This window comes from Oryzias melastigma, linkage group LG3 (assembly GCF_002922805.2).
Source record: "Oryzias melastigma strain HK-1 linkage group LG3, ASM292280v2, whole genome shotgun sequence".
Lineage (NCBI taxonomy): Eukaryota > Metazoa > Chordata > Actinopteri > Beloniformes > Adrianichthyidae > Oryzias > Oryzias melastigma.
Genome location: NC_050514.1, coordinates 34,016,075 through 34,034,101, shown reverse-complemented (window position 1 = coordinate 34,034,101; position 18,027 = coordinate 34,016,075). Strand labels below are relative to the sequence as shown.

The following is an 18,027-nucleotide window of genomic DNA, read 5'->3' as shown; positions in this document are numbered from 1 at the left end:
AGAGGTGGTCGTAAAAAAAAAGAACCAGTTAAATGAAAATGATCCCAGAATATTTAAAAGTTGAAGAAAAAAAAGATCTAAAACCTAAAAAAGTTCTAAAGAATTAGAAAAACGAAGGAAATCAAGGAAACATGGGAACTTTTCTAAACTGGACAAAATTAAATCCAGAAAACAACAACAAATCCAACAAACTGTTACCAAAAATCCATCAAGATGATTGATTACAACAGTTTTGTCAGTCGGGTCGATGGGACTGTCAGGTCTTAAAACAAAACCTCTTAATATGAAAAAAGTTTCTTCACTTTTATAGTTTCATCATTAAAGGATTCAGATCATGAAATGTTTTTATTCGATGCAAGAGTTTGATGTTTTAGTGAAGTTGTAAAATGACATTGTCATTTCTGTCAACAAAATCCTTCAAATTCAGACCAACTTTCTGGTTTTATCGTATAAGAAACAAAAATTGTCAGTTATTGATCCAAAATTTGACCAGAACTTTCCAAACCCTTCATCCTTTGCAAAAACTAGTCTGTGTAAGTGTACTACAGGTATACACAGTCCATAGTAAAAGTGAGTACTTGTCTACTTCATGCATACTATTATAAACTTGAAATGTTCCTATAAAGTTTTCAGTCGTTATACTTCCTACACTACATGTATATGGTCTATAGCAGTGGTTCCCAAACCCCGGCCCACTGGGGTCACTGGTTACCCGGCCACAGACAAAAGCAAAAAAACATTCACTAACTTAGATTATTTCCATTTAGTTTATTTTCGGATTCTGAAGGAAGTTTTATTTTGAAAGATGTCCAGATTCTGTTTACAACATCCGTCTTGGACACATGACTTAAAGCATAGCATAACAGCTAGTAAAGCTAAATACACAAAACAAACAATAAAACATATTTGGAAAGTTTCAACTTTCAAAAAAACAAGACTGCTAATTTCTGACAAAACCGTTAGTCTTCCTCTGCATATGGAATCATCCAGACAGTTCTCGTGTAGCATGTAGCTCTGTCTAACACGCTGCAACAGACTCGAATGTTTCACAAACGCAGATAATAAAATTGAAGACACGATGGATTCACGTTTATATTATATTTCGAGAATATCAGTTTTACGACGGTTGTGTCATTTTATTTTGCTTTATTTATCCTAAAAACTCAGGTGTTTTTTTTTCTTTCTTTTTTTTGTCAATTCTTTCATGTAGTTCGCTTTTTTGTCTTGGCAGAAACAATCCAAGCTGAATACATACATAGATTGTTTATATTTTGAGGAAACTATCGTAAAAAATTAAAGTATTAAAATAAACAAATAAATAAAAAAAAGTCGGACCTAGCTGAAGCTAGCGTCCTCTTGTTTGACGTTAAAGGGAAAGTTTGTGAAAATATTGTTCAATTTTAACCGATCCTTGGTTTAAGAAAGGTTGTGGACCAATGGTCTATAGTATATTTTTACTGGAGGGTACTCAATAAAATAACTTAAGGTGTAGTACTTTTTGCTATTCAGAGGTGGATGTACTGCTCTGTCACATCATGACACTTCCACCACTGTGTTCCCCTGTTGGTTGGATGGTTTTTTTAGTGTTCTCTTATCACAAACTCCTGATTGAAGACTTTTTTATGCTATTAAGTAAAGAAGTGTTGGATTCACAAACAAAAGTGTAATAAATGTATCGTCTTGAATAAAACTCGCTGAGGTGAATCCCCAGATCTGTGTGGTATAGAACATTTCCGGCGATTGATGTTCTGCGATCTACCGCCGTAACTCTTCAGCCGTTTACAGTGAGCTGAATTCTAACAGAATGGGAAACCTCAGAAGTAGTTACAATTTATTAATTACTTAAATTAAAATTACTTTAAATACGTTGATTAGCTCTAGTGGTAAATGGTTTAAATGAAAAACTGTTCGAGTTGTGTTTCTGCGTTGCTCCACAAAACCAGGATTGAAGTTTCATCCTGAGCCTTCAGGAGGGAGAACCAGAAAACCAGGATCATGAAGCTACAGTTTGTTATGAACTTTAGTTAAAACAAAAATCTGGATCTTCCAACTTCTTGGTGGATCTGAATCCCTGAGGAGAAACCAGAAGAGGAAGACACTGTGGACATCCCTTCTGTCCTGAACCTCAGGTGTGCTGGACCTGCTGCACACGGCTCCGGCGCCGACGCGCTCGGACACTTCCAGATGGGTGATGTGAAAGAAAACATTCCCACGACGGCCCCGGTCTATCTGCAGCTGCCCCGGCTCATCACATTCCTGCGTGGTGAAGAACTTCAACAAAAAAAGAGAGAAAAACAGCCCAACATGTTGTTAGGATAGAAGCTGTGCTGCGCGTTTGCTGCGCATTTGGCTGACTGAGAGGAAACATCTTCAGAACACTTAGACAGCAAGTTCTGGCTTAATTGGTTCAAGGAATCTGCAAGTGAATCTGCCGTTTCCACCCACTTTCAAACAGATGAGAAGCATTGTGGAAGTGAGAGCAGCTCTGCCGCTCGGTGACTGCATACCTGGCACAAGGACAAGAGTGGGGGGGGGGTGAAATTAAAGAGCAGTTAAAGAAAACTGGAGAAAAGAGCAGAGAGTGTGCACAGGGCCATAAAAGGGATAGTTTAACCATTGATCGAGAGCAGTGGTGGAAATGGCAGCAGTAAATCAATTTTATCTTGGAGCAGCTAAAGAGTGTTTTCTAATGAGGTTAATGCCACGTAATGGCTAAATTCCTCTGCTTAAAAGATGCCCTCAAGGTGGTGGCGAGAGATAGATGTCGCCACGGAAAGCTTAACACCTCGGCGGAGCCTTCTTTCTGCCTTCCCTTTCATGATGCTCCTTCACCGAAGAGCCGCTTCAATCAGATGTAACCAGAATGTTCAGACCGCCGCCGGAGTAAGAGACAATTCTACAGAAAAAACGGCTAAAATTCTGGAGCTCAGATCAATCAACAGAAAAAATCTCAACAACATTGTGTTTTATCTGCTTCTGTTCTCCACACAACAACCAAAAAAACCTTTAAAGTCCCTCTACCATCATCCTATTTAAAAGCGTTTCCAATGGTCTTTGAAATCGGATGGTGCTGTTTTTAGCCAAAATCTAAAAACCTGTGTCGTTTTCTAGGATATAGCTTCTGCAGAGCGGCAGGAGTTCATTAGAAATTCACCTCTGAGTTGTGCCCTCCGTTCCCGTCACCTGTAACTGAGAGCTCTCTGTTTGCATTCTCTTACACCTCCAAGCTAACATTAATGGTGCAGCAAAAATGCTGAGTTTCATCAGAGCCATCCAGCTGTGCAGTTTTGTTCCGGATTCCAGCTCAAATGAGGAAAACAAAGACGTTCATGGAGCTGTTTGTCAGCAAGGGGCGGAGCTTATGGCCCGCCCAGTGTTTTGTTTACACCACAAATATGATCTTGAACGATATGAATGAGGAGATACTCTGAAATGCAGATTCAGGCTATGTCCAAATTCCCGCCCTAATACCTTACTACTAAAAAATGCATTATGGTCAATATAAGTGGTGATCATCAATGCACACTGTTTTATTGCAAAGACTTCTGGGAAATTTTTCTGGCACTCAATTTTGGAATTGTGGTGAACGGTCTTCATAGTTTACTATGTAGTGAGTAGTGAAGGAACTGGGACACAGTCTTTTGCCTTTTTTATGCTACAAGAACATATTAAAAAAAAAAAAAAATTATCGGAATGGGTCTTTAAATCGAAGACGATAAATGAAGAGTTGAAAAGATCAGGCTGTCGATAATTTCACTGAAATTTAAAAATCAGTATAGACTATTGCTCTGACTGGACGGCTGACGAAATATTGCAATAAACAGAAGAATATTTTACTGTCTTACTAATCTAAAACAACCATTCAACTCTGCAAAGTCTGAATCAACTCTAAAGTCAGAGACAGTCGGTCTTGTGAAGGATCTTATGAAGGTTTAAATGTTGGTATTTGAAACTATCAAGTCTTTTGGTTCAAAGTCTTAGTCTCAGCTGGTTTTCCTGTCAGATCAAAGTAAAAACTTCCAAACTCTAGGATGGAAGAACTCCAAAAATACGTCTAATTGTCTGAAGACCTCTGAGTCTATGACAGACGGTTCTGGCGAGCGTGCTCCGTCTTTGGTCTAGAGACCTGCCCGCCGTAATCCCTCCCCAAACCCTGGAGGACAGGCTTGAGTTACCCCCCGCAACCCTGAAAGCAATGGAGTGGGTCTAGAAAATGGACAGATGGATGACTTTAACCCCCCATCACATCCTGGGAAGTGGGGTTGGAAGAAGTACTTAGGCGGAAGCGGGGGCGTCGAGATGCAACAACTGCTCCAACTTTAGCTGATATGTACAGGGAATCCCACAGCATCCGATATCAAGACTAATCAGAAGTAATACAAGCTGTAGCTGGCATGTAAGCAGACCCAGACATGTTAAAATATTACATTACACAAATTTCATTAGTTAGTAATGGAGGCATAAAGAATCCTCTTAGTCCTCGCTGAGAGTGATCTGAAGAGTCTGTAGCTGTAAACTAGACTCCTCTGTAATGTTGCTGATGGAACGTCTTGGTGGGATCTGGACACATAATGGGAGATGCTCAATGATTCCCGAATCTCCAAATGTAAGGACATCAGGAAATATTCCAAGAGTGTCTGAACTGGTGCAATACTTCCTCTTTGCTCCAGAGAAACCGGACTTCTGCAGGACCAGAGGTCCAGGTCCCGGTCTTTCAGTCAGAACAGTTTCTTTGTGGTTTGTTGTTAACGTTTGGCAGCTAAGAGAGTGTTGGTCTCCAGGTTTAACTTGGAGTTATCATTTGGGGTGACATGGTGAGTTTGGTATTGGACCAAGGAATTGGTTAGAATTTAAAACCAAAACACGTCAATCAAAGACTGCCTTAACCAGAGATTTGAACTGTATTTTAGGAATTGAGTCTTATGCAGTGTTGGAAGTCCTGACCCATAAGGACTCCAGAGATCTTAAGACTTGCTCTCAAGATCTTGCCTGAAAGTCCAATAAAAAAAAAGCTGAAACAAACTCAAGTCCTTCGATGACGTGAGCCGAAATTGATCTTAAAAGGATTAAAAATGAACTCCGACTTCAGTTTAAAGACATCTTTGAAGACCTGACTTGAACAGAATCGTCCCTCTGTCCTCAGACTGACTTCCTCTTTAAAAGGACCGGACACTTGTCGTGGACTTGTGAGTGCATGTGTAGGACTTGAATTCCTAACTTGGACTTGAAAACTTTAGTCTTCCTGTGAGGTGAAGCGTCTGCAGAAACTGTTTTGTAAAGACATTCCTGATAATAAAGGTCGCAGCGTTAATGTGAGGGGACGACTTCCTGTCGGGGGGGGTCATTCCTACCGGTGGAAACGTGCCAACTGGCGCGCCAATAAAAAACGAGCACAACCAGCTTGAAACTTAAGGAAAGTTCATCTCCACAGACCTCTAGCATTGATCACTGGGGCCCTAAAGCTATTATCATGATCTAATTAGGTTTAACATAAGTCTGTGTCACGGCCCGGTGCAAGGCTGCCTTGTCCCCAATTCCACACTTGCACAGCACCCCTACTTAAAAATAGCACACATGCACCACATGAAGGCTTTTTTTCTGCCGCCGCTCTGAGATCTGCTTTAATGTCAGAGCGGCTCTGAGCAGAGAGGAGCGATGGAGGGTTGGAAGGTGCGGGAGGAGCCTGGGGGGCGGGGGTGACCTCAGAGGTTGGCCCTCGGGGGGTTCAGGAGCGTCATGACCCCTTGTCCGGTGGACGTTCGCTCGTCATGTAAGTACGCCTCGCCTCTGCAAACATTTAATTAGCGGACCTGCCGGACCTTCGACCGCAGTCTCAGCCCAAGGATTATTTCCAGCTTTGTGGTTTCGGACAATGAGTGTAGCGTCAGCGGGGAATTGAACATCAGGTTTCAAATTGGCGCGGCTGGCTCGGTGGGTGGCTGCCCCCGTGCGCCCCTCGTCCCTCTCAACACAAGCAAAACTTAACATTTTCAACACTCGTCTAGAAGCCATCGCAGGGATACTGTGTTCTGAGGGAACCCCCCACCCCACCCCCCTGACTCCCTCCTTTGATTGATATGTGAAATCTGTCTGCGGGTGGCGCTCCCTGAAAGGTGCTCTTTGTCCACTTTGTCAGGAAACAATCCTGTTCCCAAGGAGAGCGCCTTAAATAAAAACGACACATTGGAGGAACTTTAATTTTGCGTGTGAGGTCATTTTAATCCCGATTCATTTTTATAGTAGCGGTTGTAGCTCAATGGCCGCTCGCCCTAATGCTCCAAAAGAAGGAGCTGAATGAAGGAGGAATGGGGAAGAATGGAGCCCCCCCGCAGGCCCCCGTGGTACAATCCTCCAGGCCTTTTGTCGCTCGGCACATTGGGACGTATTTAAGTTTTTACAAAGGAGATTCTGTGAATGGAAGCCTGATTTTTGCTTGTTTAAAAGAAACGGTTTTGGTCGGATCGTCTGTAAAGAAACGCTCTGATCGAATTTTGACGCCATTGTGACTCTTAGGGCTGAAAGTGAGTGAAAAGGTAGAGGTGAAGCGTCTACGGTGTTTTGGTTGATGCTTACCCCCCCATGAACTCCTGGAGGTTAAGAGCGACCAGTTTCTCTCCCGGACGATAGAAAAGCATCAGACGAACACTAATGTACACGGTGTCAAAATAGAAACTGGATCTGGTTTGAGAAACGGCAGGCTGGGACCAAAGCGTGATTCATAACGGTTATTTATGTAGCATGTAGCTTCGGCTCAGCGGGGGGGCCAAGCCTGCTCTTTACTTAGTACATCTTTCTCTGCTTAGTTTCTCCTCGCCGCTTTTTTATCATCCCAAAAAAAAGAAGAAGAGGGAAAAAAATGAGTGTGGGAGTCTGCTGCTCTTCAGCAAAGAAATTATGGAAGCAGACGGACGCTCAAAGCTCTGGCTACTTCCAGTTTGATGACAGAGCCTCATAATCCTCCGAAATTCTGCAGATAGCAAACAAAATAAACAAATAAAGACAAATCACGCCATTACGGCTGACGCCCGGATCTATCCGTCTCTCTGTCCTCTCTCTTCTGTGCGGTCTGTGATGCACAGATCCAAGAGCGCAGTGGTGCATTGCTAAGGACACCTGCTCTGTTGACGTGGCCAGGCAGATTGATGCGCATCAGTGTGTGTGTGTGTGTGTGTGTGCGTTTGATTCATTCATCAGTTTTCAAGCCGACCCAACAAATGGTTTTGAAGTGAGTCTGTGCATGACCAGCGAGTTTTCAGAACAACCAGAATATTTAAAACAGAGCAGAAACAAATCAAACAAACTCAGAAAAAGAGACGTTTCTACGTGTCGTTTCAATCGTTATTTAACTGAAAAATTAGGGAAAAAAAGGCTACAGGACAAAACGTCATTCTCACTCTTCATTTATACATTAGGACGCTCAAAGATGAATGTTAAGACCAAAAAAAACAAGAATGAAAATAATGCTGAAGAAATATGGTCCACACATACTTGTTTCGCAGTACCTTGTTTATTGTAGGTGTTATGTTCTAAAGATAACCCAGGAAAGACGAAATCCACAAATTACACGTCCTTATTCTTTAAATATTCTAGATGTTTTAAGGTTGTAAAACTCCTGACTACACACTTCACCCACTTTTCTCAGACAGACATGAAGGTTTTGACCCTTTTCTCTTTTAATTCAAACTCTTCAAGTCCAAACCTTCATAGATTAAAGTCCAATGAGTCCAGGATTATAGAATGAAAACAAACATCTGATCACAACTGAAGACTTGTGTAGATTTGACAAACTGAACACAGTCTGTACAGGAGACACGGTACAGAGAAGATCGATTGACAATGTCTACAGCCTATCAGAACAAAATACACTCGAAAGGAAGAGACAAGAGTGAAGAGACAATAATATACATAAATATAAAACACGAGACGTTCTCCTGTAAACGTGAGACCAAAGCTTGAAGACCAAACAGACGAGGAGACGAGCACAGAGAAAAAAAGGCTCTTAAAGTCTTTATGTTTTAAGATCAAAAGAAGAAGAGGATAGAAACTGGTCAACAATTAAAAACAAAAACATCTGCAGATGAAAACAATTTAAACGATTTGAGAAAGAAATGTTTTTAGTATCTTTCTTTCATCCATTCTTCAAATCTGGCCAATAATTGAGTAGAAGATAAAGTGAGAAACAGCAGGTAGACTTGAGTTTACTCGAGTCTCTATTGTCTCCGATTCTTTCTTTGATACTTTCTCACATAGTTTCTTAGATACCTTCTTCAATACTTCCTCAGTTTCTTTCTCAGTGACTTTCTTGATTACATTGTCAGTTACATTCTTAGATATTTTCTCAGTTACCTTCTTAGTTAATTTTTTAGACACTTTCTTGATTATTTTTTCAGTTACATTCTCATATGCTTGAAAGTCTGGAGACTTGTATGGAGGACATCTTTAGAACCCAGACCTGCCATCACTGAAGATCTTCTGTGGACAGGAGCGAGGAGACGAGATGTTCATGGATTCAAAAAAACCTTTTGGATCGTAGATCATTCACTCAAAACAAAAAGCAACATGGTTTGAGCGTAACTATTCCAACAGCTGGTGCAGACGTGTGACTTCAGGTCAAACTTTGTATGGACATTACTTCTGGAGTCCCACAGGGTTCAGTGTTCGGCCCCCAAGCACTCATTCTCTGCAATCTTACAATTTGGTGTAGTTTAGCATCAAAATATCAAAAACTGTTTTTTTTTCTTCTGAATCAACAAAAAGAAGGAGGCGGGGGAGATGGGGGGGGGGTCTTTAACAGCCGTTCAACTTGATTCCTGTTTGGAGCTGATGAAAGCAGATTTTTGTGTCTCTTGCGTCTGAACAACCAAAGACTACAGCTGCCGCCGCCACATTGTCATCAGGCTGACATTAAACCACGAGGTGTTGAGTTCATTTCAGGGCTGACTATGAAACTCTGAAGGTTTTTGCAGATCAAAAAGAAAAAAAAAAAAGTGATTATCATCAACGCCTTTTCTAACCATGAAGTTGCCATGTTGCATCAAAAAGGTTCAACTTATGCAACAGCTTTGACCTCGTGTGATGATCCAGGTGTTTGCAGGAACCTGGAGAGGGGGCAGATCTGTGGTTGGGGAGTTTGGAAAGCTCCAGGGAGGGAAAAAGCTTTTGAGAAGTTCAAAGGTCAAACCGTTTCACCTCCAGGAACAGAAGCAGCAGCAGGTTTCTTACCTGTTTAGCTTCATATATGTTGGTATATGTGACCGTAGGAATCATCCGTTCTTATTTGTACACAATGTTCTCCTCGTTTTGGCCCAAATTGGCGATTTTGCGTTCAGGTTGGCGTTCCTCACAGTTACCGTCCTTCTGCCTCATTCCGAAGGCCCTAAAATCCACAGCGAGTCCTGTTTCCAGGGAGTGGGAATTATCAAAGGAGGGAGTGTTCAATGCCCAGGAGGGCACATTGTGTTCTGCTGCATTCTAGACGGGGAGGGGGGCGGTCAAAAGGGAATATTCTGTCGTCTTTTTACTGACATCTGAATGACTTGTGTTCACGCCTAAACCCCACCGTGCACCACACCCCGACCGGCCGTCATACAAAAAAAATCCCATTCGTTTAGTATGTAGGTCACATTACAGTGGTGTCTAGCTATTGGACATGGGCTTAGATAACTGTTTGTCGAGTATTAAATGCTTTCGCTGCATCAGCAGCCCCCGCCGCTGGTATTTCTCTCACAGCGGTGCGACTGAAAAGAGACACACACATGCTTTCAACTCCCACACTTATTTTTACTCACTTAGATTCACTTTTCTCATGACAAAAAGGCAAAGAAAACAGGTCCTTTGGTGAATGGGAGCTAAACTCATTGACCTGAGGAGCCAACTCAAGCAGACCAATCTTTGCTTTTCTTTCCTCTTATCCCTGTTTGCTTTTGGTGACCTTGCGCGCCAGCCTTGGTGCAGTGTGTTCACATAGCATCGGCCCTAATGGCTTAGATAGGCGCGGCGAAAACAGGTCCTCCGCTTGGACTCTGATTTGCCGCTCCAGCTGCGGATGCGGCGAGGAGTTAAGTGTTCACTTAGAACGGAGAGGCACCAAATGAAAGATGCTACAGAGATGCCGTCCTTTGTGTGAGATGAGCCCAGATGGGGATTGATTTTTCAAGTGCTGACATCCCACCCCTCCACTCCGAGCGCTCGCCGTCCGTCTTTGTGGCGAGCAACTCAGGCGCGCTAACGTCCGCGCTCTACCAGCCGTTTCCCTACTGTATGATATGTGTGGGGACATTTTTTAATGTTTATGTTTCCACGGAAAGGCTGCTGGATCAAACGTGACAGGAAGTATGGGGAGATCCACCTACTTTTTCTTCTGGTTTTAGCGTAATCTGGAGGTTTAATCCCAACAGTAAGAAACTGAGGTTGTTTGCTGGCTCCTCCCACTTTGGTTGGAAACCTTCTCCCTGAGTTTGTGGACTACGACTACTCATTCGTTCCAGTCTGGGACTCATGGAGACGTCTGGAGACTTTTATGAGTCTCACTGAAAACAAATGTCTGTTTTTCAGGTGCTTATGTTAGCCCCGCCCACATGGTTGTCATGACAACACCTGGATGCATTCAAAGATATAGATCTTTCACCAAATGTATTCAGAGTCTGACTGAATACCTTTTTGGGGTTATTCATAAGTTACTCACTCTGCCTCTTTAGTAACGTCATCACGACTTTAAATTAGTTCATGACCTGAAAATAAATTATTTTAAAAGTTGTAAAATAATAGAAAAACAAAACTTTAAATGTAATTTTTATTTTTATTTTTCGTAAATATTTTTACAGGAGTTTTGCGAAATTGTGCGATGCAAGTTGAATTTTCCCGCCTTTTTTATGGTTAGCATAAATCACATTTATGCTATTGAACGTTTGAAAAAATTCAACGTAGTTTAACGTTTATTAATTTAACTTTAAACATGAGGCCTTATAGCTCCTTTGTATAGTTGTCGTCAACTGTGAACATTGACTAAAGAAAGCATCATTTGATTTACGTCTTTCTGTGGACATTTCCCTGAACGTATGATTTTGATGAAGTCGTGTTTCATGTTTTTATCTCCAGCATTTCTCACTAATCTGGACTTTAACTGATTTGCTTCATTTTCATCCGGACATAACATTTTCTTGGAAGAACATCTCCCTGAACTCTGCTTGAACCAATCACCTTCAAATACTAAAATTCTTACGGATGGAGTTCAGTTTTGCTTCATTCTGACATGTTTCATGACGGTTCCTGTGTCTGTAGTGGACTCTTCCAGCCTGACCCCCCCGTGTTGATAGGAACATCTCTGTTCGTGTCTCTCTGAGCTCAGTCTGGACGTCCGCCGCAGCATTCGACTAAATTGTTGGATATTAGAGTCAGAGAGAGAGGCGAGGGGGGGGCATATAGTGACAATGCCGCAGCCCCCATTGAGTTAAAGTGGCTGTGTGGCTAAATGATGTCATTGGCTAACTAGGCGTTCTCAGGCCATTGCCTCTGTTTGCGTGACTAAATACATACAATTAAGGCCTCGGCACTTCTCCGTCTCTGTGAACTCATTGTTATGCCCGGGTTCAAGTGCACTGATGATGGGGGGGCCGCAGCGGCGGGAGCGATGGAGAGCTGGTGGGTAAAAGAGACGTCTCATAATGAGCGGCGTCCTCTTCCAGCCCGGCGGCGCCGCCGAAGCCCGGTTCTGTGCTCAGTTAAGCGTCCGCCCGTGACACAGACCTCAGCTTCCTCCTTTCCGTCCTCCTCAGAGTAAGTCTGTGTGCCCTCTGAAGGGGGAGATAACCCCCCAGCTCACAGATCAGGTGCAACCGTCCGGAGCGAGGCTTCCCTGATGGCCTCCACCCTCGACAGTGAAGTCTCTGTAACCGGAGAACAATCGCTTGTGTCTGTCGTGAGTAACCGGATCGGCGCTGTCCCTCCCCCGCCGCATGCCGCCACGCACACGGGGGAGAGCAGGGGTCCTCTTTCAGCGGAAATCTGCTCTGACCGCACCGGTTAGGATAAGGAGAGGTGTGTTTGAGGCGGGGGTGGGGGCGGGTCCCCGGGCCGCCGGCGGAGCGCGGTGGCGGTAGTCAAGGTAAATTGATCTTATTTAGTGGCGCATCAACACGTGTAAGGGGGCTTACGGCTCATTACTCCGGGCCTGATCCTCGCCGCTCGCCGCTGATGGATGGCCTGGGCTGGGAGGGGGAGGGGCGGCAGGTGAAGGAGGGCGCCGGTGCAGAGGGGGAGGGGAGGAGGGCACTGACCTCTGGAAGAAACTTTGATTTGAGTTTCTAATGTTTGTTTTCTGGACATTTTTAGGGTGGGGGGGGGTTCGACCTGCGACAGAAGTGCAGTCCCCTCCTCGCCGCAGGTTGGCGCAGCTCGCCGGTGAACTTTTAAACCCTCACATGAGCTCTGTAATTGTTACCAGCGCTCAAAGCTGGAGTGTAAACATCGCGGCGGCGACGCGCGGCCGCCACACACGCCGCTCTCCAAGCATCCCGTCAGGTCTGATTGGTGGAGGCCGGCCGGCGTAGCGAGCCGCTTAATTGGCTGCAGATTGCTCTTTAACCTCAGGGTTAACGCCGCACAGGCACGCTCAAAGGAGGCGGAGCCGCAAACGCCGCTCAGGCGGCCTTACCACAACTCATCTGGGGGGTCGTCGGAGGTCATCCTCTGAAGAGGTGTCACTCACGGCGGATCCTGTTACAGACGCCATTTTGTTTGTTACTGTGCAGCGGGTAACGTCTCCATCAGCTGTGGGCTGCGGCGTGGCGGCGGCGGCGTTTGGACAGGAAGGTGTTTGTTGGGTCTTCCTGGCAGCCGCCACCAGCGGACATCTGTTCCCTCCTAACCGCTCGCACTTATCTCCATCAGGGAACACACACAAACAGGCGCAATTCAGCCAGTCGTGCACTTAACCATGCCTGTGGGGGCGGGGGGCGGCGTGTGTGTGTGGGGGGAGCAGGTGGCAGGCATATTTGAAGATGACAGTGGGGGTCTGACCCATGCCAGGCTCAATAAAGCAGCCTGGTGATGGAGCTTATGTGACACACCGTCCCCGCGGCTCCGGGGTCTTTCTCCGCCGCCGTGCACGCCCCCCGTTTCCCCGGCGGCGCTCTCTGTCAGGGAGGGGAGGGAGCGCTCTGCGGGGACGTGTGAGGTCTGTGTGCGGTCTGATGACGACGAAGCATTAGCACTAATGCTATCGATCCGGGCCAGTCATCGCCTCCGTGTTTTATACTTCCAGTTATGAGGAGCGAGGGGGGAGGAGCCACGTTTGGGAGTTAACCCTTGGTTGGTCCTGGTGTTTCTGCTCGGATCTTTCTGTGGAGGAGCGTCTCTGACTCCTCCTGTACTCTCATAGTCTACCGGAGTACTTCCTGACGGTCAGGATGGTTCTTGTTCTTTTGGCGCTGAATCAAAATCGAACCCGAGGGTCAAACGGTGTTTCAAGAAACAAACCGGTTTCTCCTTCAGTGAAAGTTTTTAGAGAGAAAAGTCTGTGAATCCCAGAGGAAAAAAAACAAACAAAATGTCCTTAAAGCGTAACCAGACAGGCCAGTTGGAGGCTGACTCCATTCTCAGTTCAGATTAAAAAAAAAAAAAAAAAAAATGATAAAAAGGGGGTGGGGCTAGTGGAGCCAGACTGAGCGGCGGAGGTGTGGCTTGGATTGTGAGTTAGGTTTTCTTTATGTAATGTACGCTGGGTCTTCAATATGTAGAGGTACCATGCTGCTAGCATCATAGCTAATAAAGGCTAACGTATTTAACAAACAATCCCGAGTGGAATTCCAGGACGGAGTTCTCTGGATATAATGCTAACCTCCAACCTCTGTTCGCTAACTTCCAAGTCCACTAGAAAGTTGTACAATCCAGTAGATTATTGACACCTACGAGGCATGCTAATGCTAAAGCTAACAACAGACCGATACAGAATCAAAGATGGGCGGGGCCTTTATACTGTAGCCACAGAGCATGATGACGTCAAACTTCTGGACCAGTTGACCAATCACAAAATTCAACTGCAATTCCTCGTTTCAACCTGTAGGGGGCAGCACACAGACGGTTTTAGACTACATTTTCAGGAATTAAACAAGTTTATTTTAATTTGTCCAAAAATTGGTAACAACCAACAGACGGCACTTTTAAAGCCCCATTTACAGAGGACAACAGACGAAAATAAAAGTCGATTTAAGGTTTGTTTTCCCTTTAAGAACCATTTTTCTGATCTCTGGTTCAGATACGACTTTTACAAAGTCGAGGGCCTTTTGATGAGGCCAAACGGACGCCATGTTTCTGCAGCTAGGACAAGCCAGTCCGGACAGTCTCAACCAAGAACTATATATGACTGAGTGACTCCTCCCACTCGGGCGTTCCAAACAGGAAGTACCCTCTGGCTCCAAGAAGCCCAAATCCCATAGACTTCTATAGAGAAACACCTATTACTAGGGGTCTGCGAATGATTCTCGATGGGTTCTCACCAAGTATCGATCTTTTATTTTCCTTTGAAGAGGCTGTAAAACGTTCTATTCCTTTGGTCAGACGTTCCTTTGGAGGGAGATAGGGGGCGCCTGTTTCCAGATTGGTGGTCTTGGCTTGGTGTCGATGCTTGTCAAAGATATAATATTACCAATTTCAGCAATGTTACAAAAAACCTCTATTATTTGTTGTACAAAATAAGGCACAAGTTGTACATTTTGATTGTGTTCAAGCTCAAAAATAAATGGGGAAATATTTTCCAAAAAAATATGTGTTCTATGTAATGTGAGTTATGATTTTTACCAATTATAAAAGTATCACGAAATCATCATACCATGAGGTACTCATTGATTTCTGCTGTTTCTCAGTCATAATAACCGTTCTTGTTCTGATTTTTTTTCTTTTCAAGTTATTCAAGTTAAAAACTAGCCAATAAGAAGCCTTGATAAAAGTAGGCGGAGCCTGCTGTCCCCTACATCCAACGTTCAAAACGTTTGACAGATTTCTTGTACTGTTCTGTCAAGTGTTAGAGGTGTGGCCTCCCAACAAGCTCGCTCCTGATTGGTCAGAGTGGTTGCCATAGAAACCTAGATTTTCTGCGGATGACGTCACACTCGGTCCAGTTCTCTGACACAGTCAGAACACAGCAGACGGACGTTTTTTTTACTCGGGTTTGTCGTCAGATTTGAGGCTTTTTTTTGGCTGTGAAACATAAAGTTATGATTTACAAACTAAACAAAAACCTATTATTTTTTTATATTAACGTTACTATTATGATAACTTGAAACAAACTTTCTTGAGAAAATTAAATAAAGCTTTTTTTTTTGTAATTTTGTTAGAGATTTCATGACCTCCTTTCAAAACTTTCAAAATAAAAGACGTCTTGTGTCACATAGGATCATTTCAATGCAGAAAATCATTAGACTTTGTATTTTTCAGAAAAAAAAACTTAATCAAAAATTAAAAAACACTTAAAATCCTTGAATTGATTTAAAAAATAGAAAATCCGACTTTCAAAAAGCTTCTGATGCGTAATATCCTTCAGCTGTTTGTAAATGAGTTGAATCAAGTTTTATTTTTTTACTTTACTACTTTCTTACTTTTTATTTCTTAAAAATGTTTTATTTTCCTTAGTTAAAACATTAAAAGTGTGTAAAAAGTAAAGTTTTGTTCTGTGTTTAAAGAAGAAACGGGGATCAAACGTTTCTGCTCCTCAACGTTCTTCTGCATTTCCAGATTAAAGTGGATCTTTTCCTGGTATTTTCTGGGAAGTCACGCTGCTGTTTCCATGTAAACACTGGTTTCCTTCAGCAGGAATGAATCCGGTGGTTCACCGAGGTTGTGAGTTCAAATCCCAGCAGTCGGAGTGAGCAGAGGGTGAGAGGACTGATTCTTATCGCTCGGCTCTCATCTTTCTCCGCTCACAGATGTGCAGATTGCAGCTTCTAAAGTTTGTGACGAACTCTTCAGGCTCCGAGTCGGATCCCTGAGGACTCCCAGACTCGATGACTCCCTAAATGAGGGAGCATTTGAAGCCTAAACGGCTCAGAGGCATCCGTCTCCTGGAGTCGGTCTTGTTAAAGGGAGAGCGGAGTGTTGTGCATGTGAACACAGCCATGAGGCTCCACAGCCCAGAGAGGTTAAAGTGGTTTAATCACACATCAGTTGACAGCAGCGCTCTGAGGCACACAAGAAAAAAGCCTGTTACTTGTCAAAAGATGCTTCTCGCCTCTCAACCTTTGGGTTTGTCTGATGCTTCTGCCGCTCCGCGATTGAAGGAACCTGCAGCCGTAAAAGGCAGATCCGGCTATTTTCAGCAGAACTAAAGCAGCGTTTCTATTTGTCATTGAACTTCTTTCGTCTCCGAATCAAAGCCGGCTTGTTTTTCTGCAGAACTCCAAACCCTTAAGTGTTGCATGTGGAGATTAAAGGGGAAGTGGCTTTAAAGAGGAGAGGAGGGAAAACAAATGAGTGAAGGCATGATTCTCATTTTCTGATGTGACCTTTCAGGCGCAGTTGCCAGTCACTCCACATCTCATTTGCTGCCACAACAAACCCAACTTAAAAAGCCAGTGACCTGCTGTTTTTGCAGCTTTTTTTTCTTTTTTCAACCGTGCAACTCTCTGGAAAACAAAACCTGCAAGATAACATCGACTGCGTGTGGCATGCATGCATTACTGATGCAATCACCCATCTTTCTCAGAGGCAGGTTTAATGCTGAAGATATGCTTGATGTAATTAAACTCTGATTTTCTCGTCCTGTGATGTTTGTTGCAGCTCAGAGTTTTACTCCGGCTGTTCTCACGTGAAGCTTAAAGCTGCACATAAATCTGAATCTGAGAGGGTCTGTCAGAACACGAGGGGTTTAGGAGGTAAAGTGAGCAGGAACTCCAGGGGAACACTATATTGTTGAAAAGATAAATCCTGGTTAGTTTCTTTTTCTCTGCTTAGTAATCTGATTACCTGTAGGTGTTCTGGTCTGATCTGATGTCGAACACACATACAAATACCACTGTCGTCCTCTAAAAAACAAAAAAGATCAGTGGTCTTGCCTGAAAATGTGGAAATAGAGTCTACAGCTACCATTGACTTTGAATAGAAGACAACATCAGCCTTGTCAAAGTCGAGGCCCGGGGGCCGGATCCGGCCCTCCAGATCATTTTATTTTATTGTTATTGATGGCCCGATGTTATCTTGTGATTTTTTTTTTAACTTGTATAAATTTGACAAAATATATTTTTATGGACAGTAAAATAGTGAAAGTTATTTAAGATTTAAGGTCGTTGCAAGGAAGGAAACAGTCCTGGGGCGGGCTGCCTGGATAAATGCCCCGTGATGGACACTGCAAACCTGCTGGGGGGGCATCAGAGAGCCCCCCCCCCATGCCTCTCCCATAAACAATGAAAAGTCAATGAAGAGGAAACCTAATGATGTAATGAATATGGCGGAAGGTCAGTCGCGGTTTGACTCCGACGTGAAGATCTGAACCAATCAGATCACATTGACCCCCCACCCCCCCCCAAACCTGCTTTTTATAATCAGACATTTTCACTCTGCATTCTGGATCAAAGATCTCGTGGTCCACTTCAGACTTCAGAACTGCTCTGGTCCTCACAGCCCACACCATCAATCTGCCACCACCCTGCTGGGCAGCTCGTTTTGACATGACGGTCAAACATCTCCACTTTGGAGTCAGGACACACCTGAAGCAGGTGTGATCAGTCAGTCACCCGAGTCAGCCAATCAGCAGCAAGCAGAGCAGGAAGGAGAACAGGAAACATCTCAGGTCGCAGGCTGAACAGGATAAACATTTATTGAACACACTAAAACTAAATAATAGTTTTAATAATAGCTAATAAATAAAATAAGTGATCTGGAGGGCCGGATCCGGCCCCCGGGCCTTGACTTTGACACACGTGTCTTAGGTTCCTTCCTGATTCCACCTCAGACTCTTTAACTTCTGAAGCTTCAGGTCAGCGACCGACAAACCGGCTTCAGTCGAGAAACATCTCAATCTGAATTGATGTAAAATCT

At 43.9% G+C, this 18,027-nt stretch overlaps 1 protein-coding gene across 4 annotated transcripts in view; it reads left to right on the top strand.

Moving 5' to 3' along the window:
- znf536 (zinc finger protein 536) overlaps window positions 1-18,027 on the top strand; it is a 195,035-nt gene that overhangs the window by 51,566 nt on the left and 125,442 nt on the right. Inside the window, exon 1 of one of the 4 annotated variants that reach the window (XM_024295205.2) lies at window positions 5,640-5,770. The exons of the other annotated variants lie outside the window; for them this stretch is intronic. The gene's annotated coding sequence lies outside the window, so the exon portion shown is untranslated. Of the gene's footprint in view, window positions 1-5,639; window positions 5,771-18,027 lie in introns of those variants that run through there. 4 annotated transcript variants of the gene reach the window in all.